Source organism: Sphaeramia orbicularis, chromosome 16 (genome assembly GCF_902148855.1).
Source record: "Sphaeramia orbicularis chromosome 16, fSphaOr1.1, whole genome shotgun sequence".
NCBI lineage: Eukaryota > Metazoa > Chordata > Actinopteri > Kurtiformes > Apogonidae > Sphaeramia > Sphaeramia orbicularis.
This window is the reverse complement of record NC_043972.1, coordinates 58,488,972-58,516,892: the sequence shown is the minus strand read 5'-3', so window position 1 is coordinate 58,516,892 and position 27,921 is coordinate 58,488,972. Positions and strand designations below refer to the sequence as shown.

Genomic DNA, 27,921 nt, shown 5'->3' with positions numbered 1-27,921 from the left:
TATTCTGTTCTGTTCTACTTTATTCTGTTCTGTTCTATTCTACTTTATTCTATTCTGTTCTACTTTATTCTATTCTATTCTACTTTATTCTCTTCTATTCTATTCTGTTCTATTCTACTTTATTCTATTCTGTTCTACTTTGTTCTATTCTGTTCTGTTCTATTCTACTTTATTCTCTTCTATTCTATTCTACTTTCTGTTCTATTCTATTATGTTCTGTTCTACTTTATTCTATTCTATTCTGTTCTATTCTACTTTATTCTCTTCTGTTCTATTCTATTCTATTCTACTTTATTCTATTCTGTTCTATTCTATTCTATTCTATTCTATTCTATTCTAACTCACAGTCATATAGTTTGTTTGTTCCATTGTCTTGGTTCTATCTCCGTATATTAAAGGTCTGTAAGTCCGTCTGATTGGCTCAGATTGGGGGTTCTGGACCACTTTGGACTCCAGTGACTCACCGCTCCAGTCGTGGTGTTGGGGTCATGAAGGGTCAAACACTCTGCTGCGCTGAAGTCGGCCCACCCCGACCTCTGCTGTGAGGGCTGACTGTGCTCCTGACGATGCTGTAACGTAGGGTTAATGTCAGATCTGCTGTTCTAAAACTGGACGGTCCAACTCATGTTAGTTCAGGTTCAACATTCAGCTGAATTTAACCTGCAGTGAGTCCAACCAGTCAAATAAGAACACAATAACATAGAAATAATGTCAACTCCAAACTTTCATCTGTGTTTTAGAGTGAAAAAGTAAAATTTCACTATGAAAATGTTTACATCTACAAACTATGCTTTAAAAAAATGTGAATAATATGAACAAATGAGTGGAAAAATATAAGTGTAATTTTAACAGTATTCTGTTTCAGTTTATCATTTATACATATATTCTATTCTATTCTATTCTGTTTATCATTTACACATGTTGATTTTAATGTACAGATACAGTGGATCTACAAATACACACAATATTTAATAACAGGCAGAATATTAGTACAATTACACTGATTTCTATGTAGATATTTCAGGTTGTTCATATTTGTTTATGGTATTCACATTTTCTGTAAAATTATACTTTGTTTAGTGTAAATACATGAAAATATTTACATTTACAAAGAGAAAAATTTGGAATTATTAGTATTTATAGATGATTATGATGATATTTGACTGTTGTGACCCACTTGAGTTTGAATTGGTCTGAATGTGGAACCTGAACTAAAAGGATTATTCATGTCTTAGTTTAATTTTTGTATTTCACACATTCATCCAACAGTCTGGACCTGGTCTGGACCCTTTGGCCTCATGTTTGACCCCTGTGATCTAAACCAAAGCACTAGAGGCACAAAACTGGTCTGTAGACTGACTGTAACGTTTGAAAGTCTGTACGTTGAAGAATGTGACTGAAAGTGTCCACAAACAGTTGAATGAATAATTATTATAGAATGATTCATTTATAAAGTTCAGGTTTATGTGGAGGTTTTGGTTGGACCTGTAGTACAGCCATGTGTCCACCAGAGGGACATGTTTAGAGTGTCCCCAGTTCATCTGCTGCAGGACACAGAGCGTCCAGATGTGATCACAGACAGACAGATGGACACAGAGCGTCCAGATGTGATCACAGACAGACAGATGGACACAGAGCGTCCAGATGTGATCACAGACAGACAGATGGACACAGAGCGTCCAGATGTGATCACAGACAGACAGATGGACACAGACGTCCAACAGAACGTCCAGTAGATGAAGACGACAGTTCCACTCAGTTTGATGGAATGTGGATTTAAACATGAGTGTGACAAGTGATGAGAATAAACGAGTGGATAAATAATGTGTGCGTTTGTATCCTTTTAACCAGAGCACAGCTGGAAAACAGCAAGAGAAGGATCCATCCACTCCCACAGGTCAAAGGTCAAATTTACAATAAATGTCAGGTTAAGTCTGTGTACAACTGTGGATTTGAAATACTGTATGTTACAGGCTAAACTCTGGATGTATGTGGAGTGTCTGTGGATCAGGCTACACTCTGGATATATGCAAGTGTCTGTGGATCAGGCTACACTCTGGATGTATGTGGCATATCCGTGGATCTGGCTACACTCTGGATGTATGTGGGATATCCGTGGATCTGGCTACACTCCGGATGTATGTGGAGTATCTGTGGCTCAGCCTACACTCTGGATGTATGTCGAGTATTTATGGATCAGGCTATACTCTGGATATATGTGGAGTATCTGTGGACTGGGCTACACTCTGGATATATGTGGAGTATCTGTGGATCGGGCTTCACTCTGGATATATGTGGAGTATCTGTGGATCAGGCTACACTCTGGAGTGTCTGGATCAGGCTACACTCTGGATATATACGGAGTATCTGTGGATTGGGCTACACTCTGGAGATGTGTGGAGTGTCTGTGGATCAGGCTAAAGTCTGGATATGTGCGGAGTATCTGTGGATCAGGCTACACTCTGGATACAAATGAAGTATCCGTGGATCAAGCTACACTCTGAATATATTTGGAGTATCTGTGGATCAGGCTACACTCTGGAGTGTCTGGATCAGGCTACACTCTGGATATATGTGGAGTATTTGTGGATCGGACTATACGCTGGAGTATCTGTGGATCAGGCTACACTCTGGATATATATGGAGTATCTGTGGATCAGGCTACAACCTGGAGTATCTGGATCAGGCTAAACTCTGGATATATGTGGAGTATTTGTGGATCAGGCTAAACTGGATCAGGCTAAACTCTGGATGTATGTGGAGCGTTTGTGGATTAGGCTACACTCTGGATATGTGCGGAGTGTCTGTGGATCAGGCTACACTCTGGATATATGCAAGTGTCTGTGGATCAGGCTACACTCTGGATGTATGTGGGATATCCGTGGATCTGGCTGCACTCTGGATGTATGTGGAGTATCTGTGGCTCAGCCTACACTCTGGGTGTATGTCGAGTATTTATGGATCAGGCTATACTCTGGATATATGTGGAGTATCTGTGGATTGGGCTACACTCTGGATATATGTGGAGTATCTGTGGATCAGGCTACACTCTGGATATATATGGAGTATCTGTGGATCAGGCTACACTCTGGAGTGTCTGGATCAGGCTACACTCTGGATATATACGGAGTATCTGTGGATTGGGCTACACTCTGGAGATGTGTGGAGTGTCTGTGGATCAGGCTACACTCTGGATACAAATGAAGTATCCGTGGATCAGGCTACACTCTGAATATATTTGGAGTATCTGTGGATCAGGCTACACTCTGGAGTATCTGGATCAGGCTAAACTCTGGATATATGTGGAGTATTTGTGGATCGGACTATACGCTGGAGTGTCTGTGGATCAGGCTAAACTTGTGAGGGCAGAAGGAATTACTGTTGTGGTCTAGACCGGTCCTCCTCACAGGGGGCAGAACAGGACCCAGGTACTGGAAAACCAATAATACCATTTAGTGAACAGACGGGGACATGACTAAAATAACCAACTATGAACAGCTGATTTTTAAAATCAATAACAGATAGGACAAATAAAAAAAATTATATGGGGTCCCTTTTGGGATGAAGTGCAGAATAGATAATGAGTGGATCTGACTATAGTCTGGGTCATTCTGATGATATTCTGACTCCACAGTGTATGAATGTAAGTGTCTGGATGTTCTGTTGTCCTGCTCTAGAGCTTATCTAACATTTAGAATAAAACAGCAGATCCTGGATGACTAAACTGACAGGACTCTATTGTTTTTGTATTTTTGTATTTTTTTTAACATTGGATTTTCTTATTTTTATTGATCTATTTTCCTTTCATGACCTCCACCAGGAGGTATTGTGATCACTTTGCTTTGTTTGTTTGTTTGTTTGTTTGTTTGTTTGTTTGTCAGCAACTTTACAGGAAAACTCTTCCAACCATCTTTCCCAAATCTTCCCCACAGATAGGCCTAGGCCCTGGAACCAACCCATTCAATTTTGGGCCAAGTAGGCCAAAGTTCAAGGTCACAGCAAGGTCACAACATCTACAATTTTCCTATCTCTCATCATTGATCAATTTTCCAAAATTCATAAAAAAAATTCAAAACGACTCCGATTAGCCTCCAGTTGGATCCACCTGTAGCTTAGAACAATATCTTGTATCTGGCACAAAATCGTCCACATCCACTGTGGAATGTGGACTCTGTGGACATTTACATTTAACACTGAAAATCCCATTTACCACACATTTATCATTAGAACTCAACTAATATTGATTGGAATTGAATCTAATTTGACAAACACATGACTGGGACCAAGCTTCAACTTGTATGAAATATCGTTCTCCTTCATTTTTCTTCCGTTACGCTCTGTTGACCTTTGTTATTTTTTATGCACCATTTTCAAAAAAATCATAAAAATGCAATTCGTGAAATATCATCTTCTCTTAAAATTAAAATTCTATGAATAAATACCTTTCTGTGTGGAGTTTACATGTTCTCCCCATGTCTGCGTGGGTTCTCTCCTGGTACTCTGGCTCCTCCCACCATCCAAACACATGCTCTGATAGGTTAATTGGTTCATCTAAATCGTCCATAGGTGTGAATGAGGGATTGTTTGTCTGTATATGTTCAGCCCTGAGATGAACTGGTGAAATGTCCAGGGTGAGCCCCGCCTTCACCTGTAAGTAGATGGGATAGACTCCAAGAGACCCCCGTGACCCTAGTGAGGATAAAGCAGGTTCAGAAAATGAATGAATGAATGAATGAATAATTAAAAACAAACTACAGACTGAAGACCTGTAGTTCAAATCTTTTAATTCAATCAAACTATAACTATAAAAATGTAAAACCTATAAAAATGTATTACCATGTTTGACCACAGTTTTTCTGCTGTGTGGAACAACCTTGAAACTGTTTAATTTAGAAAGAAATAGTGGATCCACACATGCACACCGTTCAGGGTGCTTGGTGGAGGTCTGCGTTCTCTGAACACTTGTTTCAGTTTGTTGTATCACTGTAAAATGTTAAATGTGTGAAAAGAAAAAAAACATTAAAAAGTAAGTTCCCAAACCTAAACAGCAGTGGGTGTAATGCTGTCAGACGTCATGTGGTGTTTGGTTTCATGTGTTTGTGCTGTCAGAGCTCAGCTCCGTCTGTGCCTGCAGGTAAACTCTGGGTCACACTCTGCTCTGACAGTTACAGTTACATCAGCTGATTGATGACTTTATTTTGCATGTCAGTTATTTTCAGGTTGAAAATGAATAAGTGAGTAGATCATTACTCTGATAATGCTTTTCAGTTCTGCTTCTTCTCAAATCAGTGATTTTTTCCATACAAAGCCAAACTATGGATATTATATATAAAACTCCAGTGTTGTATAATAATGAAGTACTAATTCTTCACTACTGTACTCAGGGATGTTTGGGAGAATTTGTACTTTACTGAGTATTTTTTACTGTTTACCAAGGTTCTAATAGTTTTGGATGTTTCATTATAGTTTAGTTTTATTCAGTTGGTACTTTTTTTTTTCTCTAATTCAGTTCATTTTTATTCATTTTTAGAGCAGGTTTGATAGTTTTTATTAGTTTTCATTTTTTTCTAAATGCTTAGTTTTAGTTTAGTTTTAGTTTTAATTTTAGTTTTGTTGTATCTTTTGGCAATTTTACTGTGTACTTCAGTCCAGTAAATACTCAATACTTAAAGACATGAGTTGTGTTTGCGTTGTTGTCTTGTGTGTCGGTCGGTGCTGGTGCTTCTGCTCAAATCTAAAACACACACAGTAAAATTGCCAGTGTTTATATAACACTTAAAGAGTTAATTTTAACACTACCTCAGTGAACATATGGTCCCTATCTACAAAGTGTAAAATTTACACTGAACATAGAGTTACATTTCCAGAGTCAACTTTACTCTTGTAAGAGTTAATATTTTACACTACACTAATTAGTGTCAATCAAGTTTTACACTGTGTGAGAAGTAACACCCATAGTGTTATTCACATTCAACACTGAAGAGTTAAGTGTTAAGAAATAACTTTTCCAGTGTTAAACGTACTTAATGCAACATGTTGATAAATAAATTACTCCAAAGAGTGTTGATTTCTAACTGCCTCCTACCAGCGTTACATGTGATGAACTATAGTCCCAGTGTCTGCAGGGGTGAAAAAAAGACTCAATTATTTCTGTTCCTAGTTTATTCCAAGTAAAAATAAAATATTGCGATTAAAAGTAAACATAAAATGACATGTACAATGAAAGCTGCTGACCCGATATCCTGTTATCCATTTGAAGTTCGGTATTTGAAAACACGTACCCAACAGTGACAACAACAACGTAACTTTATTCTTGCACAGATTCTGCTTGGATGAAATAACAAAAGCAATAGCTTATTTACACAAACTTACGCAGTTTTTCGATGCGAGGAAGATGGCGATGCCAGAGTCCAACTTCTCACTCAGTTTGAGCACGGAGGTTGGTGGGCGGGGCTTTTCAGAGTCATTATTTTTGAACACTGAATGCTATCTTGCTCTTATTGGTGTTGAATTAACTTTGAGAGAGTCGATTTACTTTAACACTGAATATATGACACTGACAGTGTAAAACCTCTGTTAACTCCAGTTATTTTCACCAACACTGGAGGTTATCTCATTAAATTTTACTCTGTCCATTGTTGGAATAACTCAGACAGAATTAAAATACTTTGACACTGCATTTTTTACACTGGCAAATTTACTGTGCACTGACTGAACATGGAGGCTGTGAGTGAGTGCGCTCAGATCTAAAACACACAGACTGAACATGGAGGGTGTGACTGAGCGCGCTCAGATCTAAAACACACCAACTGAACATGGAGGCTGTAACTGAGCGCGCTCAGATCTAAAACACACAGACTGAACATGGAGGCTGTAACTGAGCGCGCTCAGATCTAAAACACACAGACTGAACATGGAGGCTGTAACTGAGCGCGCTCAGATCTAAAACACACAGACTGAACATGGAGGGTGTGACTGAGCGCGCTCAGATCTAAAACACACAGACTGAACTTGGAGGCTGTAACTGAGCGCGCTCAGATCTAAAACACACTGACTGAACATGGAGGCTGTGACTGAGCGTGTGTCGTCTTCTCCTCAGTTCGTTGGTCCAGATGAGGCTGATACGGAGCCGGTCGGTCGGGTCGCTCTCTGCAGCCCTCATGGGTCCGTGTGGGTGTGCGCTGGTGCGTGACTGTGTTGATGAGAAGTGTGACGCCCTCTGGGGTCATGGAGCTCTTCTCCAGGTAATGGAATGCACTTTCTGACAGGATTTCTACAAACTTTGAAAGATTTCTCTTCTTCCCCCTGTAAAGACATGCTACCCACTTAAACATTTTTCACATTCTTGTTCACCTTGTATTTTGTGTTTCAGTCAACGCAACAGAAACGTACGTTCATGATGTTCTTCAGCTCCTGAAACAGTGTCATCGGACTCCGATGCACTTGGACCTTTTTTGTATTTCACTTCCTTTCCTTCACTCACAGTCAGTGCACAAAAGGGAACTAGAAAAGCAGCCAGAGAGCACAGACCTCCGCCAAGGCAGATCAGCGCCCCCCTCCACCCCCCCCCCCCCCCCCCACCCTCCATCACCACCAAAATTTAATCCTTTGTTCCTTGTGCCAGAATCAACATTTCCTGAAAATTTCATCCAGATCCTTCTATAACTTTTTGAGTTATCTTGCTAACAGACAAACAAACAAATGATGAAAATGGTGCATAAAAAATAACACAAGTCAACAGAACGTAACGGAACAGAAATGGAGCGGAACGATATTTCATACAAAGTTGAAGCTTGGTACCAGTCATGTGTATGTCAAATTAGATTCAATTCCAATCAATATTTGTTGAGTTAAAATAAAAAATGAGTGGTAGATGGGATTTTCAGTGTTAAATGTAAATGTCCACAGAGTCCACATTCCACAGTGGATGTGGACAGTTTTGTGCCAGATACAAGATATTGTTCTAAGCTACGGGTGGATCAAACTGGAGACTAATTGGAGTCATTTTGAATTTTTTTTAATGAATTTTGGAAAATTGCTCAATGATGAGAAATAGGAAAACTGTAGATGTTGTGACCTTGCTGTGACCTTGAACTTTGGCCTACTGGACCAAAATGGAATGGGTTGGTCCCAGGGCCTAGGCTTATCTGTGGGGACAATGTGGGAAAGATGGGTGGAAGAGTTTTCCTGTAAAGTTGCTAACAAACAAACAAACAAACACACACACACAAAGTGAAGTGATCACAATAGTACACATTCTAAAGGACTTTCATTTTGATCGACTCAGCATCATTAACTATAAGTTAAAGGAAATATTTCCTGAGTGAACTGGGTGGGTAATACCTGGGCTTTTTTATCCACCATCTTAAATTCACTGTGTAGGATTTAGGGCAAATTAGGAGGATGTAATTACAGAAATGAAATGTAGAAATTATTCTGTTTTCTTTAGTGTAGAATGATGCTACAATGAGTATATTTTTGTTTTTTTATATGGATATTTGTTATAAATTGGATATAGTTTATTTTTGATAAGTATACTCCTGCTAAGAAATGGACAGTTTATTTTCTTGTGCATTATTGTTATAGAAAGGATAGTTTATTTTTGTTTGTAATATGTTTATTATTGTTATGAGTTTACTTTAATGTGAAATGCTGCTGCAAAATAAACAGTCTATCCCTGATGTGTACAGAAATGATGTGTTTTGTGTAGGAATTTGGGGTAGGCTGGAGGATGAGGTGGGGGTGGGGGGTGGGGGCAGAAGATTATAAATTCAACTTCATCCCACTCCTTTTCAAATGTTGGACTTCCTTTTATATAATTCTCTTGTTGTTTGGTTTTAATGCAAATTCAAAATAAACAGACAAACAAACCAACATGTGATTGGTGTGTTTTTATGTCCTTGGAATGAGACTTTGACGCCTGTACACTGTAAAAAAATAAAAAAATAAAAAAAATTAATTAATTAATTTATTTATTTAAAAAATTGTAATTTAACAGAATTGTCACTGTTTATTTTACAGATTTTTCCTGTATTTTTAAGATACAGGAAAATATCAATACAATTACAAAAACAGACTGTGATTTTATATGTCAAATGTAAAATAACACGAAAAAACTGTAACTGTGAATAACCAAAAAAATTTCAATTTTTTAAAAGAAGTTTTTTTCTTTTTTCACAGAAAAATGCAGTTAAAATACATTTACAAATGTATCATAATTTCACAAATATTTCTTTTCTATTTATGAGATTAAACTGTTAATTTAAAGTTTAATACTGTAAAAATAAATAAATAAATAAAACAAGATAAAATTACTGACAATTAACCGTTAAAGAAGTATTTGTTCTGTCAGTTTAACCAGACTTGTTTGTTAATTGACAAATATCTTGTGTAATTACAGGAGGTTTCACAACAAAAATGTTGAATAAGTGTATTTTTGTGAATGTATAACATGTATAAGCACTGATAAACTGTCCAAATACAGTTTTTATCAGTGGATTGGACAACTGAGTCTCACTGAAAATTATTTATTTATATGTATATATATATATATATATATATATATATATATATATATAGATAGATAGATAGATAGATAGATAGATAGATAGATAGATAGATAGATAAAAGTAATTTGATTGTTTTAATACATGTAAATATTCTTTATTAAATATTAAAAAGTTAAAAAAAAAAAAAGAAAAGAAGAAAAATCTCGTGTAAAGTTAGGGCAAAAAACTGTATTTTAAACCATGGAAAATTATCGTATTTTTATGAGATGGCTATTTTCCGTTATTTTACAGTATTTTTTTCGGCACCCCTGTTGCCGGAATAATGCTGGGGTTTTTTACTTTTTCTTTTTTTTTTCTTTTACAGTGTAGAGGTCACCGCGATAGTGGACCATCCGGGTCCGTCTGTGATGGAGTGTGGACCACAAACACCTACTTTGCCAAAATGTCCAGAAGACACGAAACAAACGCCGACTCTTCCAGGGAAATAGGAGGATTATTCTGCTGAAATCTGCAACGTCAGCGTACGATGAGGTTCAGTTTGAACAACTGAACCTGGAATGCAACTTTCTTTATAAATGTAGACATTCTATCTGACCTGTGTCGTATGTTGTTACTAGGGATGTAACGATTACCGATATAACGATAAACCACGGTAAAATTGCAGATGGTTAGTATCACCGTTTAAATTCTAATTATCATGATAACCGTGTTTGATTTCCGCACTTTTAGGGGAAAAAACCCAATGTAAAGATCTGCTTTTATGTCTAACCCTTAACCCTAACCTTAACCCCAGCCTTAACCCTAACCTTAACCCTAACCTTAACCCCAGCCTTAACCCCAGCCTTAACCCTAACCTTAACCCCAGCCTTAACCCTAACCTTAACCCCAGCCTTAACCCCAGCCTTAACCCTAACCTTAACCCCAGCCTTAACCCTAACCTTAACCCTAACCCTAACCCGATGGTCGGGGTATTTCTGTAACTTATCCATCCCACTATCCGCTGTGTCCCCGCCCCTTTGATCGGTGAACGCAGGTCCGCTGGTTTAAAGTCCCGCCTCTCACCTCTGTTCGAGACAATGGAGGTAAAACAGGTGGAATCACCATCTGACCTTTGACCTGGAAACTCTGTGTGAAAGTGACTTAAGTTTCTCTGATAAGGAAGTGGTGACAGTTCATGTCAGTTTATAAACACTAGAGTTTAAACTAAATAGTTCTTAAAACTAACTCCAACTGATGCAAAATCTTGTGTAAAGCCAGAATATTACAAATAATTCATTTCACAACATACATTGGTGTGCAAAAATATTAAAACACTGGTTAAATCTGTTGAAACTGGTGGGTTTTTTTCTTTCCCAGAGCCTGAATTTCACTTTCTTGCCGCTGCAAAAGGTAAAGGCAAAGGTACTGAGAGTATTTCACCGACAAATTTATCTGTCCAGTCCTTTTTTTTTTTCTTTTCACATTTTACTCTAATATTTAGTGCCCCCCCCCCGGCAACAATCTAAGGAAACTCTAAGGGAACTCTAAGGAAACTCTAAGGGAACTTTAAGGAAACTCTAAGGGAACTTTAAGGAAACTCAAAGGAAAACTCTAAGAAAACTCTAAGGGAACTCTAAAGAAACTCTAAGGGAAGTCTAAGGAAAATCTAAGGGAATTCTAAGGAAACTCTAAGGGAAGTCTAAGGGAACTCTAAGGAAACTCTAAGGGAACTCTGAGGAACCTCTAAAGAAACTCTAAAAGAAGTCTAAGGAAACTCTAAGGGAACTCTAAGGAAACTCTGAGGAAACTCTAAGGGAACTCTAAGGAAACTCTAAGGGAACTCTAAGGAAACTCTAAAGAAACTCTAAAGGAAGTCTAAGGAAACTCTAAGGGAACTCTAAGGAAACTCTAAGGGAAATCTAAGGAAACTCTAAGGGAACTCTAAGGAAACTCTAAAGGAAATCTAAGGAAACTCTAAGGGAACTCTAAAGAAACTCTAAAGGAAATCTAAGGAAACTCTAAGGGAACTCTAAGGAAACTCTAAGGGAAATCTAAGGAAACTCTAAGGGAACTCTAAGGAAACTCTAAAGGAAATCTAAGGAAACTCTAAGGGAACTCTAAGGGAAATCTAAGGAAACTCTAAGGGAACTCTAAGGAAACTCTAAGGGAAATCTAAGGAAACTCTAAGGGAAATCTAAGGGAACTCTAAGGGAAATCTAAGGGAACTCTAAGGAAACTCTCTGGAATGAGCTTCTGAGAGCGTGGAATGTCATTGGGGTTGAAACTCTCAGAAAATACATTGACACAATGTCAGAAAGATGTCAGAAGTTCTTTACCTTTTGCAGTTGCAAAAAAAGTCAAACTCCGGCTCTGGGAACAAATCAACCACCAGTTTCTCCAGATTTGACAGCGTTCTTCTGTTTGTGCACCCCACTGTCGGTCTGAGGTGTGGAAGCCTGCAGCTGAAGTATGAGTTGACTTTTTCACCTCCGGCCCCAGGCTCTTTGACGTTCACCTACAGGTTGAGTTGGTTTTGGTTGTTCACGTTGAGGCCCATGTGCTCGTCACAGGTAGATACACATCTGAAGCCACAGATGGGAGACGCAGATAAGGCCACATTCCCCCGGTCGGCTCTGGTTTCCTGGGCCGCTGTTCTCCATAGTCAAAGCCGTTCTGTACCTGTCAGCTGATGCGTCCCACTGTAAAGAACACACCTTTACTTCTTCTACTGTTCTACTGTACTGACTGACAGCTGTGGACTTTGTGTTCACCATCTACAAGTTCAAAAGAAAAACGGCGCTGTGGCTTCCTCGTGTTATCTCGGAGTTCCACAAGCGGCAGGTTTGGGCTTGTGTTTATCTGTGATCTGGAGCCAAGCCTTCAGTAGTCAGTGTTACTATTGATGTCCCGGTCTGATTGGTAGATGATGTTATCGTGGTTATCAGTTCAGCCCAAGAGCCATCCTGCAGCGCTGACTGATGACAACCCCCACTTCCAAAGAGTAAATATCTGACCTGCCTGGACTTGAGTCCAACTTTAACAGTGAATTTCACAACAAAGAGTGAATGAATGGGTTAAATGTACACTTGTGCACTGTAAAGCAGGGGTGTCAAACTCATTTTAGTTCAGGGGCCCCATTCACCCCAATAACATCTCCAGTGGGCTGGACCAGTAAAATAATAACAGTGAAATTAAAGTAAAATTAAATGATGTCAATGTTTACATCTATAACATTTCCTTAAAAATCTGAATAACATGAACAACTTGAAATGTCTTTAGAAAAACAGGTGCAATTTTAACAATATTCTGCCTCAGTTTATCACTTTATCATTTACACATGCGCGGAACAACTTACTTTACAATTAAAAAAACACAAAATATTTACTAACAGGCAGAATATTGGTAAAATTTCACTTAAATCTCTTAAGATATTTCAGATTGTTCATATTTATTCAGGTTATTCACATTTTTAGAAAAAGGAAAATTTGTCAATGAAAACATTTTCATGTAATTTTCCTTTTTTTACACTAAAAAGACGAGAAAATTTGCAGTTGTCATCAGTTATAGGTTCCTACGATAGTATTTTACTGGACTGACCCACTTGAGATTATATTTGTCTGTATGTGGATGGAACCTGTGGGGGGTGCTTCGGGAGTATGGGGTCCGGGGCCCTTTGCTAAGGGCAGTCCGGTCCTTGTATGACCGAAGCAGGAGCCTGGTTCGCATCGCCCGCAGTAAGTCAGACCTGTTCCAGGTGCATGTTGGACTCCGGCAGGGCTGCCCTTTGTCACCGGTTCTGTTCATAATTTTTATGGACAGAATTTCTAGGCGCAGCCAGGGGCTGGAGGGGGTCCGGTTTGGGGACCACAGGATTTCATCTCTGCTTTTTGCAGATGACGTTGTCCTGTTGGCCTCATCGAACCTGGACCTTCAGCGTGCACTGGGGCGGTTTGCAGCCGAGTGTGAAGCGAGCAGGATGAGGATCAGCACCTCCAAATCTGAGGCCATGGTTCACGACCGGAAAAAGGTGGTCTGCCCTCTCCGGGTCAGTGGGGAGTCTTTGCCCCAAGTGGAGGAGTTCAAGTATCTCGGGGTCTTGTTCACGAGTGAGGGAAGGATGGAGCGTGAGATTGACAGACGGATCGGTGCAGCGTCTGCAGTGATGCAGTCGCTGTACCGGTCGGTTGTGGTGAAGAAGGAGCTGAGCCAAGAGGAGAAGCTCTCGATTTACCGGTCAATCTACGTTCCTACCCTCACCTATGGTCATGAGCTTTGGGTCATGACCGAAAGGACAACATCCCGGATACAAGCGGTCGAAATGAGTTTCCTCCGCAGGGTGGCTGGGCGCACCCTTAGGGATAGGGGGAGGAGCTCAGTCACCAGGGAGGAGCTCGGAGTAGAGCCGCTGCTCCTCCACATCCAGAGGGGCCAGCTGAGGTGGCTCGGGCATCTGTTTCGGATGCCTCCTGGACGCCTCCCTGGGGAGGTGTTCCGGGCATGTCCCACCAGGAGGAGACCTCGGGGAAGACCCAGGACACGCTGGAGAGACTATGTCTGTGGGCTGGCCTGGGAACGCCTCGGGGTCCCCCCGGAAGAGCTGGAGGAGGAGTCTGGGGAGAGGGAAGTCTGGGCATCCCTGCTTAGACTGTTACCCCCGCGACCCGGCCCCGGATAAAGCAGAAGAAAATAGATGGATGGATAGAACCTGAATCAAAATGACTTTGACACCACTGATTGTTAATATCTTCAGTGAAATTTTTGCATTTCACAAATTCATCCCAAGGGCCGGATTGGACCCTTTGGCGGGCCGGATTTGGCCCCTGGGCCGCATGTTTGACACCTGTGCTGTAAAGTCATTCAGCCCATTTGTTCTGCTAACACAGAGGTCTCAAACTTATTTGCTTTCGGGTTCCACATTCAGTACAATTTAATCTCCAGTGGGCTGGACCAGTAAAATAAAAGCATAATAACCTATAAATAATGACAACTGCAAACTTTTGTCTTTGGTTTAAGGTAAAGAAAAAAAACATTAAATTATGAAAATACTTACTTTTATAAACTATGCAACAAAAAGATGTGAATAACCTGAAAGAACTGAAATTTCTTTAAAAAAAAAAAGTGCAATTTTAACAATATTCTTCCTCCACTTCTCATTAGTCCATGTGCAGTCTGGATCAGATCTACAGACACTAAACACTGAGGAACAGGAAGAAAAGAGTTCAAACTGGACTGAATTTTCTGTAGACATTTCAGGTTGTTCATATTTGTTCAGGTTATTCGCATTTTATTGTTACAGGATAGTTTGTAAATGTAAGTATTTTCATAATTTAATGTTATTTTTTGCACTAAAACAAAGTAAAAAAAATTGAAGTTGTCATTATTTATAGACATAATGTAAGATTATTTTTTTTCACATCAAACCAAGAGGAAAATCTGTAGTCATTCTTTTTTGTCGGTTACTCTGCTGTTATTATTTGACTGTAGATCATATTAATCATATTGGTTTTTAATTCAAGATTTTTTGCTTTGTTCAAGATTTTTTTTTTGGAAATTGAAGATTTTTTTTTTTTTTTTTTTTTTTGGGCTTAATTGAAGATTTTTTTTTTTACTTAATTGAAGATTTTTTTTTTTTTTTTTTTGCTTAATTGAAGATTTTTTTTACTTAATTGAAGATTTTTTTTACTTAATTGAAGATTTTTTTTTTTTTGCTTAATTGAAGATTTTTTTTATTTATTTATTTTTTTTGTCTAAATTTAAGATGTTTTTGGCTTCATTCAAGATTTTTTTTTTTTGTACTTAATTGAAGATTTTTTTTTTTTTTTTTTTTGCTTAATTCAAGATTTTTTTTTTGTGCTAAATTTAAGATGTTTTTGGCTTAATTCAAGATTTTTTTTTTTTTACTTAATTGAAGATTTTTTTTTTTGCTTAATTCAAGATTTTTTTTTTTTTGCTAAATTTAAGATTTTTTTTTACTTAATTCAAGATTTTTTTTTACTTAATAGAAGATTTTTTTTTTTTTTTTTTTTTTTTTTGCTTAATTCAAGATTTTTTTTCCTTAAGTCAAGCTAATTTTTTTTTTTTTTTTTTGCTTAATGCAATTCAAGACTGTGAAATTTTTGCACTTGGCACAAACATCCCAGGAACCTTTGGCGGGCCGCATTTGTCCCCTGGGCCGCATGTTTGAGACCCCTGCGCTAACGTTATTCTGTGTCACAACAACAACTCATTACTTTGTCATAACACAGAAACACATATAGTATTAGAGTATCACAACAAAAATACACAAAAAAAACGTTCAAGATGTCTCAATACGAAAAAATAAATTAATTAATTTGAAAATCCTTGTCTAACTAACTTAGTAAATTCTAAATTTGACTTAACTTGAGTGACAGTTCAGGAGAGTGGGCGGAGTTAAGCCCTGTGGCATCACGGTTTGGTGATGTAACATCCAAATGCACCATGGGTAATTATCAGGAGGCTTTTCTGGTTGAGAACTTACAGCCGCTCTTTGGCACCTCATGTCAAAGCTGGGAATACATTTGAATAATAATAATAATTATAATAATGTTTAATAAATAAGGTTTAATAAGGTTAAATGTTTAATAAATCAGGTTAAATAAAGTTTAGGTTTAATAAATCAGATTTAATAAGGTTAAAGGTTTAATAAATAAGGTTTGATAAGGTTAATGGTTTAATAAATCAGGTTAATTAAAGTTTAAGGTTTAATAAATCAGGTTTAATAAAGTTAAAGGTTAAATAAAGAAGGTTTAAAAAGGTTTAATAAATCAGGTTTAATAATGTTAAATAAATCAGGTTTCTGTCTGAAGGGCTGAGGTTGGATCTAAAACCCTTTTGGGTCTTTGTGTGTGGTCTTGACCTGCTCTCTATAGCTGCTCTTTACAGACACGTTTACAGTTTCACAGTTTCACAGTTTCACAGGTGACTGTCATTTAACATTAGCTCCTACCGAACACTAATACAAAGGACAGGTATGACAGTAGGTTACGTTACTATGTTTGTGTTGGAATTCAGAGTATTTGAGGAGTTGTTATCTGTAATCTGACAGAACACAGTCACATGTGGCAGTGATAGGGATACGTGGAATTCACATTCACACGAGACTCACACAAGACTCTGAGCATTTGAACCATTAGTCCAACAAACACTGGAATGAAAACAACTTCCCATTTGACTTCAACGCTGACACAAAAATGAATCCATTAGACTTTTATCCAACATCAACATTTGAAGTTGATGGGACTTTTTCTCTTTGCTGTTTGTTTGATGTCTACCCTCTGGTTAGTCTGTGGTGGTTTTACCGATTATGAAGACACTCCAGTCCTTCCACTGACGCCTAATGAACTGTCAGGTCAGGGCTCAGACCCTCGAGGCTCCTGAAGGACCATTTTGGGTCCGTCTATGTGGCAGCCATTCGATTTCCATTTTGATATTCATAAATGAAAAACCTCGTGTATCCTGTCATTCGTAATAAAATCGAGAAAGGAAAAATGGAAAATTGGAATCAAGGTTATTATCGTTAACGAAAACTAATGAAATGACAAAAACTAGAATTGTAAAAACATTCTCATTAACTGAAATAAATAAAAACTGTAATTAAAAGAAAAAAAAAAAACGATAACTAACTGAAACTGTATTGTGTGTTTACAAAACTGACTAAAACTATAAAAATTATGGATAAAATTCCCTTCATTTTCATCTTTGTCAGTGTTGATATAGGATAGAACATGTGAAAATTTCATCTCAGATCAGCGGTGTAGGGGGGGTGTAGAAGTCAGGAGGCCAGCGGTGAAAGTATGGAAAGTTTCAGTTTTGTTTTCACTTAAGTGACGTTGTGTATGGATCACACCCCCACCTACATTACCCCCTCCAACCTGCTATAGGGAATTTAACCATCATACTGAACATACGTTTGTGTCTGTGCTCAGTCAGAGCCGCCCTAACCCCACCCCCAAATAAAGTGTCCAGGGTAACCTCACAAATTTCTTTGAATAGGATGACGAGGAAGATAAAATATATGAAAAAAAAGAAACTAATATTAAAACTAAACTAAACTAAACTAAAACTAAGCTTTCAGAAAAAACGACAACTAATAAAAACTAGCAAACCTGCTCTAAAAACAAATTAAAACTAACTGAATTAGAGAAAAAAAGTCAAAACTAAATAAAACTAAACTATAATTAAAAATCCAAAACTATTATAACCTTGTCACAGACACACACACACCAACACACAAACTGTCCACGGTGTTGTGACTGGACTCCTGAACCTTCTACATAAGCGGATGTTTTTGTTTTGTTTTTGTTTTGTTTTTTTTATTAGGCCCACGGTCTTAAAAGTTTTCATTCCTCATACAGAGCGACATAAACAGAGAAGCTATTTATTTCACTAATAACACACTTCACCACTGATAAACAACAACAGAGGAATACCTATTCACCCCTCGGAGTGGAAAAAGAACAACTTCATATTCATTAGTGCTGGTGGATCCCACAGAGGTTTTTACAGTGTACTGTCTCCATGACGACAACCAGTAGCGCACGCAAAATCCACATTTAATTAAGGTGGTCTCCAAGACTTTGCGCCTGTTGTCATTTGCGCAGCAATCTTAGTTAATCACCCGTGACACGCAAATCGATAGCACACGCATTTTTTAGCGCGAGCAAGCACATTTGTGCCTGTTATTTGCGATCGTAGTAAATCAGGCCCTCAGTGTTTTTAACGTTCACTTCTATCTATCATTCTGGTGTATCTTTGTTTTATTCTTATTGCTTCTACTTCAAATGTCTTCATCTGATGTCTTATTATGACTCCTAATTTCTAACAGTACAGGTTATTTTTTCCACATATTTTACAGTAATGCGTGAGTCAGGACCACGGACAGCGCACAACCCCAAACACATCAAACACACATTTACATTCTAAAACAATTACTGTAAAAAAGCTTAATGAACTTTAATGTCTGAAAAGAGATAGGCTCCGCCCCCACGACCCTCTGGAGGATAAAGTGGTTCAGAAAATGAGTGAATGAATGAACAGTACTGTCAGACTAAACTATGTCCAGTTTTTTTTTGCAGAGGTGAAAGTGGACATGACTACAGATGTCCACATGAACTTTGGTGCAGACTGATCACTGTCCTGGACATTAAACTACGCTCAGCTGTTTTTTTGTTTTTTTTTTATGTTAATCTCTTTACAATGTCCTTCTTCTTCTGCTGCTGTCAGACTGAAACAGCCAAAACAACCGCTGGATCTTCCTCTTCTTTATCTTGTAGCTGTAGAAGTTTCAGTCTGTGGACATTATTTCCATCTTGAATGCGATGATCAGGACATGGGACTTTTAGTCCACGTCCACTGTTTATATACCGATCTAAATATTCTGAAACAGCATAAGATCTTCATACCACTGACCTGAGAGTGTGTAAGTTGTACATAGGAGTAGGGATGGAATCGATAAGAATTAAACAATTCCCATACCATTATCGATTTAGCTTATCGATCCGATTCCTTATCGATTCTCTTATCGATTCTCATTGGGTGAGGGAATAAAAGAGTACAAACAGGCTTGTTTGCATTAACTGTCTTTTATATTTCCATCTGCACAGAAAATAGAACATATACAGTATGTACAAATAATAACAGATGACGCCGGGCTCAGTTTGGGGTGGGGACAGCGTACAGTGAAAGTGAAACTACAGATGCTTTACTAATTCCTCTGTTGCCGCATTTCCACAACGTGGAACCGGTTCGACTCAGCCCATCTCCCATTGTTTCCTTTCCTCTTCCTTCGGAAAATTGTATTTGAGGGGGTTCGACGTTTGTTGCCCGCACCAGAACCGGAACTGGGCCCAGATGACGGCCTGGTGTTCACTCTGTCGCTGGATTCACAAGCGCCGCTAAGTAGAGAATTAAATATGTGACATTCCTGTAAATGAATCACATGTTGTGGACGAATGTTTGAACATGTTGGAGGGATTCCACCCTTTTGAAGAAATGGAATCTTTGACAGTGTTCCAGTGGACCTGGTGTGGTCTGTTTAGACCGTTTCTGCTTCAACACCATGTTGGCTACATGCTGACCAAAACAATGCAGCGTAAGCGTGATGTCATCGCGCATGCGCAACAAAGGCGGAATCGATAAGCAGGCAGGCAAACGATTCCAAGGAATCAAGCTACTGGGATCCGGTTCTCAAAAAGAACCAGTTCTCGATTCTCATCCCTACATAAGAGTGACGTACATTCAACTTATGACAAAAGAATTCATGAAGTTGCCATAGATCTGATGTAGGAAGGTCCAAAGGCACCCTTACAAAGACTGTGACAACAGAAGAATCGGACCAATGGCCCTGTAGCGTACCGGCCAAATTCAAAGCTTTGGGAAATGTATCCAGATACCATTTATTCTCACCCAGTTCTGTGTATTTATTCTGTTACAGAAATAGTCCATGTTTTGGTCATATTCCAATCAGATCTGTAAAAAATTCAAATTCCAACTTGATATCATTGATACTGATTTATTGGATCAATCCACTTCCTATCTGTTATAATGGGAACATTTTTCAAAGTCGCACCAAATCCAGAATCAGATCTGGATCCAAATAATTTCAGTCCCTTGTGTTGACATCATCATACAGAAGCTGTATACCAAGTTTGAAGTCAATCAGAACTGGAGTTTCAGAGAAAAAGACGATTGAAATTTTTTCCCCATAAGAGCCCATGTGAAATTTTGCGTCCGTTCCAGATCCAGAAGAAGATCCTGATCAGCATGTGGACATTATGTTTGGGTCATCTTCTCATCAGGGCTGGACTGGAGACATTTACACTGGATATCATTTATATTTACTGAGTTATCGCATCCATCCACTTCCTATCTCTTATAATGGGGACATTTTTGAAAGTGGCACCAAATCCAGAATCAGATCCAAATCCAAATAATTTCACTAACTTTTGTTGACATCATCATAAAGAAGCTGTATACCAAGTTTGAAGTCAATCGGAATTGTAGTTTCGGAAAAGACGACTGAAATTTTTGTAACGGACGCCAGACGACGCTGGACGTCACATGACGACAGTGGCTTACAGCCTGTCGGCCGGTAAGATAAACATGACGTCATTTTCTCACAGAGGCCTCAAGTTGCTCGTGCATTTTGAACGGCAGTGGTACTGACTGCGTAAGAAACTACTGCTGCCTCCACGAATGTCTACGAAGTCCAGAACTCGTACGAATCTCCATCTCCCATCGTTTGTTTGTGACTGAGGCTGTAGGAAGAACGTTTGTGGTTCAGTTTTGTCAGATGCAAAAAGACGTCTTTCCATCAATACTCAGGTTTTATGAAGCCTCTGGAGTCTGACTATTTTATCTGTTTTTGAATACTTTGTGTAACATGGACAGCATGGGTCTGTTTTCTCTTTTTTCCCGGTACCATGGTTCGCTCAGACCTCAGCTGCAGAGAAACTCACTGAATCAAACAGTCAGATGGTCCAGTCGCCTGATTGGTCAGTCCCAGTCTTGTCCCGCCTCCCTGTCCACTAAACAGGTCCAGAGGATGGATGCGCCAGTTCTTAATAATGACTCCCATCCTTTACCAGCTGAATTCCAGCTCCTTTCCTCTGGACGGAGGTTTTCAGTCCCAGGTTCAGGATACAGCGTTTATAAAAACAGCTTTGTTCCTGTCCCCGTCACTGAGCCCAAGAAGAAATGGTGACATTGCACTTTATTTACTTATTTTAGTGATTTATTCTATTTATTTGCTCTATTTATTATTATTGTGACTTCAATTTTTTTAATTTTTATGTTCTTATCCTGGTTTTTATCCCAGACTGTTTTTATCTTCTCTGGGTTTTTATTGTGTTTTATTGCATCTTGTTTTTATTTATTTGATCTTATCTATGTATTTTATTCTTTTACTTATCCATGCTGCTGTACTGATGAATGGTGGAACACTGAGGACTTTTTGTCTTGTCTGGACGCTCGGTCAAGTACCTGCCGAACAGGTTCAATGTATGTTCTGTTGTAATGCCGAAAGCAATCACTATGTCAGCAAAATAAATTAGTAACCTTGAACAAAGTAACCTTGAACCTCGATCTAGACCACAAAAATGTTTAGGCACATGTAAAGTAGTTGAAAGTTTATTTCTGGAATCTGTGGAAAGTTTCATTAAGCTCATTTACGCTTTCTTTTTATAACAACTGTGCTAAAAAAAAAAAAAAAAAAATCAAGTCCGTTTTTCCCTTTTCTAGATCCACTTCTGTTCATTCATCTGAGTTCAGTCTGCTACAGTTCTGTGTCTCTGAGTCCATAAAAGGCCTCCAGTTGTCATTCTGCCACTTCACATGTGATGGTTCAGTTTATAGGGCTGTCAAACTCATTTTAGTTCAGTTCCACATTCAGCTACATTAGATCTGCAGTGGGCCGGACCAGTAAAATAATAACAGAATAATATGTAAATAATGTCAACTTCAAACGTTTCTCTATGTTTCAGAGTTAAAAAAAAGTAAATTAACATTATGAAAAGGTTTATATCTAAAAACAGTCTTTTCAAAAGATGTGAATAACATTAACAAACTGAAAAAAACAAGTGTAATTTTAACAATATTCTGCCTCAGTTTATCATTTACACATGTACATTAGAACTTACAGATCACAGCGGATCTACAAATACACAGAACATCTATGCTGTAAAAAAAAAAAAAAAAACAGTAAAAAAAACTTTAATATTGCAGCAGCTGTGGTGCCAAAAAAAATACTGTTAAAAAACGGAAAATAACCACCTCATAAAAATACAGTAATTTTCCATAATTAAAATACAGTTTTTTGTCCTAACTTTACATGAGATTTTGCTTTTTTTTTTTTTTTTTTTTTTGTTACTTTTTAAGGTTTAATAAAGAATATTTATATGTATCAAAACAATCAAATTACCTATAAATATATATATATATAAATAATTTTCAGTGAGACTCAGTTGTCCAATCCACTGATAAAAACTGTATTTGGACAGTTTATCAGTGCTTATACATGTTATACATTCACAAAAATACATTTATTCAACATTTTTGTTGTGAAACCTCCTGTAATTACACAAGATATTTGTCAATTAACAAACAAGTCTGGTTCAACTGACTGAACAAATACTTCTTTTACAGTTAATTGTCAGTAATTTTATCTCGGTTTTTTTTTTTTTTTTTTTTTTTTACAGTATTAAACTTTAAATTAACAGTTTAATCTCATAAATAGAAAAGAAATATTTGTGACATTATGATACATTTGCAAATGTATTTTTCTGTGAGAAAAGAAATTTCTTTTAAAAAATGGAAATTTTATGGTTATTCACAGTTACAGTTTTTTCATGTTATTTTACATTTGACATGTAAAATCACAGTCTATTTTTGTCATTTTATTGATATTTTCCTGCATCTTAAAAACACAGGAAAAATCTGTAAAATACACAGTGAAAATTCTGTTAAATTACAGATTTCTTTTTTTTTTCTCTCTACAATGTAACAGTTAGAATATTGTTAAAATTGTAGTTACTTCTCTTGAGACATTTCAGGTTGTTCATATTTGTTCAGGTTATTCACATTTTTTTGCAAAATTATACTTTGTTTAGTGTAAATACATGAAAAATATTTATATTTACAAAGAGAAAAATTTGGATTTGTCATTATTTCTATGTTATTATGATTGTATTTGACTGGTCTGACCCACTTGAGATTGAATTGGTCTGAATGTGGAACCTGAACTAAAAGGATTGTTAATTTCTTCAGTGTAATTTTTGCATTTCACAAATTCATCCCAAGGGCCGGACTGGACCCTTTGGCGGGCCGGATTTGGGCCCCGAGCCGCATGTTTGACACCTGTGGTTTCGAGGCAGAGGGTGGAGCTAATAAGTGATGTTACAAGTATTAAACAAATGAGAAAGGAATGAAGTTTGGTGCTAGCGAATGTTAGCATCTTAGCTAATTAGCACCCACTGCATCTGCTTAACAGGACCGTCATGTATTTACTTGATATAGAATAAGACTTTTTTCATACTTCCTATTTTGTTTATCAGCCCTTTATCTGTTCTGTCCAGTTCAGTGGAAGGTAAATGAAGTCATAATAGTAATGGTAACGGATGTGACCTAATCACCACCTTCTTGGGCACGGATCGCTTTCACACTGCTACGTACTGGAGTCCACTCAGTCCGCACCCAGGACTACCTTCTCAGCTGGACTCGGGTACGGTACTAGAGCACAGAACGTTTGCATTCACATGGATAAAATTAAGCATATTTGGGGTCAAACGTACTTGGATAGGGACTTGGGTACACAGTGTGAAAACAGCCGTGTACATTTAGAGCAGTGGTTCTCAAACTTTTTGCAGTGGAGTACCCCCTGAAATATGCTTTTTTTTTTAAAACCAAGTACCGCCTACTCTGGCTTCAGCATTTTTGATTGAAAAAATGAGGCAAAATTTGTTCCTGTGCCAAAGATGTCTGTTTTTTTTTAGTTTCAAAACTTTGTAAACAAACAACATATGTTTAGCTTTAATATATTAAAAATAAATCTTTATAAGTCAATTTTGTGCAAAGTATAAACTGAAAAATGCCCTCTGTCATTCATGAGAGAAATAAATTAAATAGTCATTAATGAACTGAACCTGTCATCAACAAGAAATAATGACTTAATTACTCAGATAAACTCATCTTGAATAATTTAAAATAGAAATGTTCTTAAAATGTTATCAAATCTTAAACCAGATGACAATAATATTATAAAAAATAATCCAAATATTGAAATGAAATAAGGTCAGGGGTGTAAATTTTATTAGATGAATGTATTTATTGTGTTTTATGTTTCAGCATTAATTCTCATCTATTTTGCATTCACTACATGATGACTTATTTAATGTATTTTTACCCAAAAATATTTTTAAGTACCCCCTGGGCTTCGTCCAAGTACCCCTGGGGGTTCGTGTACCCCCATTTGAGAAAGCCTGGTTTAGAGGACGTTTGTAACTCGAGCTGCCAGAGTCAACTAATGGGAATAAGGAAAAAAGACAAGATGAGACAAGTCTACATGAAACAGGTCCTTATGGGTCTCATGGACTGAGGCCCGAGTTTCATTTTCCCACCAAAAAGTACCGAACAGATCCTCCACATACGAGACCAAACCCTAACGCTACAGCCCTTTAACCCTGTAACACCTTCTGTGAGATACTGCTGGACGACAGGGTTAGTGTTAGCCCTACACTGTAAAAAAAATCTGTAATTTAACAGAATTTTTACCGTTTATTAGACAGACTTTTCCTGCATTTTGAAGATACAGGAAAATATCAACAAAATGACAAAAACAGACTGTGATTTTACATGTCAAATGTAAAATAACATGAAAAAACTGTAACTGTGAATAACCATAAAATTTCCATTTTTTAAAAGAAATTTTTTCTTTTTTCAAAATACAGTTGAAATACATTTGCAAATGTATTGTAATTTCACAAATATTTCGTTTCTATTTATGAGATTAAACTGTTAATTTTAAGTTTAATAGTGTAAAAAAAATAAATAATAATAATAATAATAATAAAATGAGATAAAATTACTGACAATTAACCGTAACAGAAGTATTAGTTCTGTCAGTTTAACAAGACTTGTTTGTTAATTGACAAATATCTTGTGTAATTACAGGAGGTTTCACAACCAAAATGTTGAATAAATGTATTTTTGTGAATGTATAACATGTATAAGCACTGATAAACTGTCCAAATACAGTTTTTATCTGTGGATTGGACAACTGAGTCTCATTAAAAAAAAAAAAAAAAAAAAAAAAAAAAAAAAATATATATATATATATATATATATATATATATATATATATATATATATATATATATATATAGGGAATTTGATTGTTTTAATACATGTAAATATTCTTTATTAAACATTAAAAAGTAAAAAAAAAACAAAAACTGCAAAATCTCATGTAGTTAGGGCAAGAAACTGTATTTTAATTGTGGAAAATTACCGTATTTTTATGACATGGTTATTGTCCGTTATTTAACAGTATTTTTGTGGCACCACTACTGCCAGAATATTACCTTTTTTTTTTTTTTTTTTGTTTTGTTTTTTTTTTACAGTGTAACCCTATAACCCTTTAAAGGGTCAGAAGGTTAAAGGGTTAGAGGGTTAAAGGGTCAGAGGGTCAGAGGGTTAGAGGGTCAGGGTCAGGGTCAGGGGTTAGCCCACACAGACCCAGTCCTACTTTTGTAGCACTGGTTCCGTCCCAGATGAATTTTCTCTATTTTTTTATTTATTTATTTATTTATTTATTTTAATTATACATTTGAAAGCTCTTCTATTTCCTGACCCTAAATACTTGTAGAAATTGGAAACCCTGAATGTTCCAACCCTAACCCTAACCCCAAACAACACATGATAATGTATTTAACACTGACCTGTACTAATCTGAAATGTGTGTGTGTGTGTGTGCGTGCGTGTGCGTGTGTGTGTGTGTGTGCGTGCGTGTGTGTGTGCGTGTGTGTGTGTGTGCGTGTGTGTGTGTGATTGAGAGGTTTCTAACTGGCCAGTGTGGTACCTACAAGTTGAGGAACAGTTCCACCTCGACATAAAATACCTTTTTTTTTAATTCTGTTTTTTCATGTCAGAGCTGGTTTAATTGCCGTTGCTCAGCACAGACACATGTTCAGTGTGAACCACTGCATCGTACGTCCTGTAGTGGTGAGTGAACCTGTAAACCAACTGGTGTCCAGGGGGAGGGACAGGAAGCAGCCTTACATGTCAGTACCATGCTGCATGATGGGAAATGAAGTTAAAAACAGTAAGGATGCACTCACTAACTTCAGTCCCTAGCAAGGTTCGAATACTTTTGGATTTTTCATTCTAGTTTAGTTTTATTTAGTTTTAAGGTTTTTTTCTCTAATTCAGTTAGTTTTAGTTTGTTTTTAGAGCAGGTTTGTTAGCTTTTATTAGTTTTAATTTTTTTGTAAATGCTCAGTTTTAGTTTAGTTTTAGTATTAATTTTAGTTTAGTCGTCTCTTTTCTCTTCTTCTCTGTCGTCGTATTCAAATAAATCCCAGACAGGACTCTGCTGCTTTAGTCTCCATGTTTCCAGGTAGAGTGGGGACCAGAAGACGACTGGAAACCACAAGTGAACACAAGTGACGGACCAAAAAGTGTCGTATGGTGACGCTAGCTAAAATCGCTAGAGCGAAATAAATCGATTTTGTATCAACCCGACATTGACAAAGACAAAAACGAAGGGAATTTTATCCGTAATTTTTATCTGTTTTAGTTAGTTTTGTAAACACACCATAAAGTTTCAGTTAGTTATTGTTTTTTTTTTCTTTTAACTATAGTTTTTTTTTTATTTCAGTTAATGAAAATGCTTTTACAATTCTAGTTTTTGCTAATTTTGTTAGTGTTCATTAATAATAACCTTGGTCCCTAGATATTGGTATTAATATATTAATTGTTGTTTAAATTTTAAAGAATGATTTACCAAACCAATCTTTATGTCAGTGCTTATAAAATGTAGACTCATAGACTTTCTTTTCTCCAACGTCAGCTCTGCCCTGCATCAGAACGACCACATGTAGAACCACGGGTCAATGCACTGGTGTGTCATATGACTGTTAGTGAAATGTTTGATAAGGGACGTCAGTCATCCTTCTATCAACCCTCCTCATCCGACACAACCTTTTCTCCAACAAACGGTGAAAGAATTCTCAGAATGTTGTTTTGATTTTGGGGAATGTGAAGTATGGTGGCGACAGGAGACGGCCGCTGTCACAGATGAACTGATGCCTGAAGGTCCATTCAACATCCTGTCGTCTCTTCAACTGGAATTCCACCATCTGTCAAAATGTCATTACACGTCCATTTATTTAGGACGAACTTTGACATGTGTAGTTCAGTCATTCAAGGAACACTTTAATAAAACCAGCGTTCTAAACTTGTGTGTCTTCCGTCAACAGGATCATCTCTGTTTTCTTAAGTAAAGCAGTTGAATTTTCTCCGTAGATTGGAGCCTTGACTCCTGGATGGAGGAAACCCAACTGCAGTTACAACAGACTGTATTCTGTCAGCAGAGACACAATGGAAGGACAGACGGATGTTTGTCACAGGATTAAAGGTGTAGTAGGGTTTTTTCAGTCTTCTCTAAACCATTTAAATAGTTTAACCCCCACCCCCCCACCCCCCTAAAGCTAAACCTCACCACACAGACTAAGGTGATAAGTTAAAGTCATTCAAATGAACAATGGCTTCTGTGATGGAACTCATGACCCCTTTGACTGGAGTCATGACCCAGTTCAGCCCACAGGCTGTATGTCCTTCCTGTCCTTCCTGTCCTTTTTGTCCCTTTTTGTCCTTTTTGTCCTTTTTGTCCCTTTCTGTCCCACTGTCCTAGACTTCCTCA

General features: G+C 37.4%; 1 long non-coding RNA gene across 1 annotated transcript; it reads right to left on the bottom strand.

The window, feature by feature from the left end:
* Window positions 1-3,019: 3,019 nt before the first annotated feature.
* On the bottom strand, window positions 3,020-18,916 carry LOC115435087 (uncharacterized). Its single transcript, XR_003937646.1, has 3 exons — window positions 18,704-18,916; window positions 16,444-16,448; window positions 3,020-3,031 (listed from the first exon to the last, which is right to left on the bottom strand). It is a non-coding gene; the product is annotated as an uncharacterized LOC115435087 (long non-coding RNA).
* Window positions 18,917-27,921: the final 9,005 nt, after the last annotated feature.